Raw genomic sequence first — 6442 nt, 5'->3', positions numbered from 1 at the left:
AGACAGAGGGGGGGGGGTCAAACATGAGAAACAATTTAGATTGTTTCTTGAATGCTTGCGGAAAAACTTTTCAACACCCACAAATAAACCAATGTCGAATACTGATATTGCTAAAAGGATAATAAATTGTCCTGTAACATTACAGAAAGCTTGAAATTTTGCAGGCAAAAACATCTGAAAATGTAGCAACATATGACGCACAGCTCACATTCTTTATGAAAATTAACCATGGTTTTACTACAAATAAATCCAAAAAGCATGGTTATTGTAGTTAAACCACGGTAACCACAAATTAACCATGGTTTTGTTACACTAACCATAGTTTACCCATGGTATTTGTAGTAAAACTGTGGTTATACAAATGGTAATCGAAACCATGGTTCATTTTCGTAAGGGACAGAAGTCACTTTCGAACCAAGCAGACTTCACCTCGTCAATAGAGCAACTTGAACCAGTTGCGAAATCTGCGTGGGAAAATATTTTACCTTTCTAACAAAATGAAGAAAATTCACCAAACTACAATAAACACATGCTCTTTTAACCAAGTAACTACAACAAAAAGGATGTTCTCCTTTCAGTTCTTGTCCAGCATTATGTCTACTGTCCACTGCGCTGTATTTCTGGATACTCGGAGATGATTTTCATCACAAGAATGAAGACTCGCACCTTAATCTACGTACTCCATGACCGGTGAAATCCCATTACCATCTCAGTTAGTTGTAACTGCAGAATACAATCACTTTGACTATGAATCATAATGAATGATGAATCATAATGAATCAATAACGAATTAATAGGATAATGAATCATTCATGAATTGTGACTGGGTTTGAATGACTCATTGAAAATAACCTATTTCAATTAATGATTCACTCACCTATTGAGCATTGCTATGGCTTGCAACCAACTTTACTTCTAATGAAAGCTATATTTAAACAATAAAGTATTGTAATGAAGAACAGTGCAAAAATGTAATGTCACTACAGAAATATCACCATAATGACTTTTCAGATTGTATTTATTCTTGTGACTTTTAAAAGTACCATTTTCTGTCTACATCTTCTCCAGAACAGTTTGTTAGAACATTATGAGTCCAAATCAAGACTGAGTCCAGAAGAGGTTCATGTCCACATGCTCCTAATGAAGAACAGTGCAAAAATGTAATGTCACTACAGAAATATCACCATAATGACTTTTCAGATTGTATTTATTCTTGTGACTTTTAAAAGTACCATTTTCTGTCTACATCTTCTCCAGAAACAGTTTGTTAGAACATTATGAGTCCAAATCAAGACTGAGTCCAGAAGAGGTTCTTGTCCACATGCTCCAGAGTCCACAATAAGACCAAAACCATGAAAATATGGTCTTGGACTTGGCCAAGATCATATTTTTTTATGATTTTGGTCTTGCCATGGACCCTGGAGCATGTGGACTCAGTCTTGACTTGGACTCGACCCTCTTCTGGTCTCGAATGAACCGGTCTCCACTACAGCACTGCACTGTGGTCAACACTTCACACCAGAAACTACAAATTCTCAATGTATATGAAATGAACAACCTTCAAATGTATTCTTCAATCTGCTCTGAGACTCCTTCCACATTTTTTCCCCACACAACCTCCATAATCACCACGTCTCTCTTCAATTCAGCTTTCCTCAGGACATCACTCAACCAATTTGCAGTCTCATAAAAAGGCACTGGTATCTAGTATAAAACAATTAGAGGAAGAGCGACAACCATTATTTTCAGGGTGTACATTGTCGCTATATGAATAAAATTACATCACAACACCTTTGTTCCAGTGTGAATGAACTGCCATCTGAATGCATGAGTTTTATAAAAGAGGAGCCATACAAAACGTTATCCTTACCATCCTTCCTCACAATCTGGCCAATTCAGACCCTTTTAACCCACACTCTTTGTAATTCTTTTCTAACTCAATGGAGGGTACTTTGTTCAGCTTTATGTTTGAATTTTACATGCAAAATCTCGACTTCGGTTACAAACTTGTTAGCAATGTGCTAATCATGCTAAACACATGCTAACAACATGCTAAATCATGCTTGCAACATCTATCTAAACTTTCAAACTTCAAGCTTTTACTGCTTCAAACTTTCAGGCTAGGCTTTCTCAAGCCAACTTCAAAAAGTTTGTTCACAAACTTTCCTCATCTAGATAGAGCAAGATGTACCAAAATATTAAAATGAAACAAAGTGTGATGGAAAAGGTTCATGCTGTCCGCATTTGTGTTACAGTTTCCAAAACACCATCATCCCTGTCATCTGTATCTCTGTAGAAATAATGAGCACAGTGTGAACCGAACCCTGCTGACACTGAGGTGTGTGTTCACACTCAAGGTTATATTAAACATCAATCAAGCCGAAGCATTGCAGACACCACATTTCTGTGTTCTAGTCCAGCAGTTATGTGTGTCACAGACACGCCAGTCTTCGTTAGCATGTAAAGCACCCTCAGTCCTTCAATATTTTACATTTTGCTTTTACGGCTCTGAGGCCACTATAACGTTAAAAGCAAGCTGTTCAGTCACTGACACAAAAAACCTGTTTCAAATCAAAACGCACTCAAACACACACCCCAATGAAAAATGATTTCAGCATACAAATCTGCACTTCACAGAAACATGATTCCTGGGATAACTAGTATTTATTAATGAGTAGGCAGATTCGCAGATTAAAGATTTAAGACACTATGGGAACGTAATGTGAAATTGTGAAATTAATTAATGTCAAATATGGAAACTTTATGTGTGCCATCAAGATTTTAAATTGAGCTGTGGATGAAAATGTTGCAGGCCTTACTAATGAAATGAAACCGTTTTCAAGCTCTGTTGGTTGGAAACATCATAATGCAGACATAGATGCACTCCGGGAGTTGTTATGGATAGAAATGCGAAGTGCAGCTGGTGCTGTATCATTGTTAGTGTTGAGTTACTGTATGCTGAAGAACAGAGAGTAATGTTAACACCAGCTCTGCAGTGATTGCCTTAAAAAGTGTTCATTGAGTAACACTTTTATTATAGAACTGGTGACACATTGTGTTTGGATGTGTTGTTTTGTGTTGGTTATGTGTTCTGTTTTGTTTAGTTACTTTAATAATGATTATTTGCAACACATATAATTGAACAAGAACAATTTAATTGGCTGTTTTCTTTGTCACAGGGAAAGTGTAATATAGATACCCCTTAAAAAGCCACTTATTCATGTTTAACTTGAATTCATAATAAAACAGAACTATGAATTCCTTTAAAATCTTTCAAATAATATTAATAATAATAATAATAGAAATTATAAATTAATTTTAAAATATAAAAAATATTTTAAATACATTTCTCTTGTAGTCTTTGTCTACATTTGCACTGGATAAAATAAAATAATAAATTAAGAAATAAAATTACATAAAATATAAAATAAAAAATGAGATAATGCAAGCATTAATAAGAAATAAAATAATACATATTAAATGAAATGAAAAATTTAAACAATTAATCATAAAAACAGAATAAAAAATAAAGAAAAATAAAATAGAAAAACATATAAGCAATAATAAAAAAATAAAAAGAGAAATAAAATACTATATAAAAATATAATATAAAATATAAAATAAAAAAATTAAAGTAATATAAACAACAATAAAAACTAAATAAAAAAATAAACAAAAAAAATCCATAAAAATATAAAATTAAAAAAGATAGCATAATACAAGCACAACTAAACTAAACTAAAATAAAGTACAATAATAAAATGAAAAATAATAAATTAACTGATTATGTAATAATTGTGACAGGCCTACACTCTAAAAAAAAAAGGTTCTTCAGCGGTTCTTCAGCGGTTCTTTGGATTCGACAAAGTGCTATATGGCACCTCTTGTGGTTCTACATAGCACCATTTGACAAAGTGCTATATGGCACCTCTTATGGTTCTACATAGCACCATTCGACAAAGTGCTATATGGCACCTTATGGTTCTACATAGCACCGTTTGACAAAGGTGCTATATAGCACCTGTAAAAATAGGTGCTAAATAGCACTAAAAGTGGTTCCCCTATGATTACGAGCCAAAGAACCGCTTTTAGTGCTATATAGCACCATTTTTTTTTAGAGTGTATGTTGAGCTGATCTGAGCTTTGCTGTTTTGTGGACTGTGATGTTCTGTTGGATGTGATTAGATCTCTGTGTTGTTGTGAACAGAAATCTGAGATTCAGTCACAAAGACAGTCGTCTACACACACACACACACACACACACACACAAACTGACACCATAAATCTCTGTCTTACACGTCTGTACATCTTTCCTCTCCAGGAGACAGCAAGTCCTTACACACTACTGCAGCTTTCACCTACACAAAAACCTCAGTGTGCCGCTGGAATAACAATCCGTTCACTATCACACACTCGCACGTAAACACACTTCACTTCTCCTGAGGTGAGACGACCTACTTCTCTCCTTTACAGTGCTGAGGCGATTGAGAGAGAGAGACCTGACAGAGAATCTTCCTTCTGACCAGAAATCCTCAGAGACGTGATCCTGAGGCGGTCAGGAGAGTTAGTTCATCACACACACACACAGAGAGAAGGATAGCTCATATGCCGAACCCCCAGGGAGCACGTCAGTTCTGCTGTAATGGAAGAACAGAGTGAAAAGATGAGAAAAAAAGAGCATAATATAAAAGACAGAGACAGACAGAGAGAGAGAAAGACAGAGAGAGATCCTGAACAGCTGCCAGGATTCATCCAAACAGTCCCTCGCTGTCCCACCAACGGAGTGACCAGAGTTGTGTTGTGCATTACTGTGTTGGTCTGTTTTCAATTCTACTGTGTATTCTATTATGTCTATTGTTTTGTGCTGTTGAGGTATTCTACAGTATTATGTGTATTGTGTTACGCTGTTTCCTAAAGTATTGTGTTCTGCTGTTGCTTTGTGCTGTGCTCTGTTGCGCTGTATTGTTATTGTTAATTAAAACTAAAACTATTCAAAATGGTTTTCATTAATTGAAATAAAGCTGAAATAAATTAAGATATAAATACTATTTGAAAAACCTAAATGAAACTTAAATGAAAATCAGAGACGTTGCCTCTGCAACTAACTAAAGTAAAATGAGTTTGCTGATAAATTACTAAAACTGAATTACTAAATTGCTAAAATTGAAAAAATATAAATAGATTACAAAAATAAATAGAAAAAATAAAATAAATATATATAAATATTAAATATTTAATAATAATAATAATAATAATAAAAATGATAAACGCAGATCACAAAATTACTAAGATTTAAACCAACATTAAAATAAAACTGAAAATATAAAAATAAAAGTTAATTCAAAATATTAATAAATACTATAATAGTATAATACTAAATACTAAAAAAAACACTGCCATTGTGCTTTGTTTTCCATTCTGCTGTGCACATAGAATTATGTGTTTTCTAATGTATTGTGTTCCGTTGTTGCTTTGTCCTGTATCTCAAAATATTAACTGAAATTAAGCTGAAATACAATATAAATATTAGATGAAAAACGTAAACTTAAAAAATGTACATGAAAATTAGAAATGTTGCCTTGGCTACTAACTGAAATAAAATAAGTTTAAGTTAAATTAAAACAGAAAATTCAAATAAAGCTAAATACAAATACTAATAAAAATGACAAAAGTATATAAAAGTATCTAAAAACAAAAACATACAAATAAAAGCCAATTCAAAATATTAATAAATACTATAATAATATAAATGACACTAAAATCACACTGCTATCGTGTAGCGGTTTTATTTACATTTTTTGTTGTGTTCTGTTGTGCTGATATTCGCTGCATCCGAAATTGCATACTTTATAGTATGTGAGGCGAATAGTATGTCCGAATTCATAGTATTCGAAAAACAGTAGGCGAAAAGTACCCAGATGACCTACTTCCACCCGGATTCTGAAGTGCGCACTATTCCATGAGGCCACGGGAGAGGATTTATGAATGGAAGTGAAGCGACGCAACTGACGCAAATAAGTCATGTGACAGTAATAATATGGCGTATATAGTACGTCCGAATTTAATTCATACATCCCATTTTCATACTATATAGAACATAGGGCTGGGCGATATAGCTAAAACATTTATCAATGATATAATGTTTCATATCGTTCGGTATCGATAATTATTGACATTTTTTATAACCTTTTTTAAAACAAAGAGCAACAGAAAAAATATTAAAATTTAACCACTGTATTTTTAAATTAACTCAATTTATTGGGGAAAACAACAAATATTTGTAGTTTTAACAGTCAAACACACAATAAAAATTAAACAAATATCTAATTTCTAATGTTTTATATGCAGATTAAATAGGTTTTAAGGAAACTTTTGGCTTGTCTCCCGAGGCCACAGGAGGGCGCAATGAGCAAAATAATGCAGCACATTTAAATTGTCAACG

The sequence above is a fragment of the Sinocyclocheilus anshuiensis genome, unplaced genomic scaffold (genome assembly GCF_001515605.1).
Source record: "Sinocyclocheilus anshuiensis isolate Anshui unplaced genomic scaffold, SAMN03320099.WGS_v1.1 scaffold272, whole genome shotgun sequence".
Classification (NCBI taxonomy): Eukaryota; Metazoa; Chordata; class Actinopteri; order Cypriniformes; family Cyprinidae; genus Sinocyclocheilus; species Sinocyclocheilus anshuiensis.
This window is presented reverse-complemented; position numbering follows the sequence as displayed.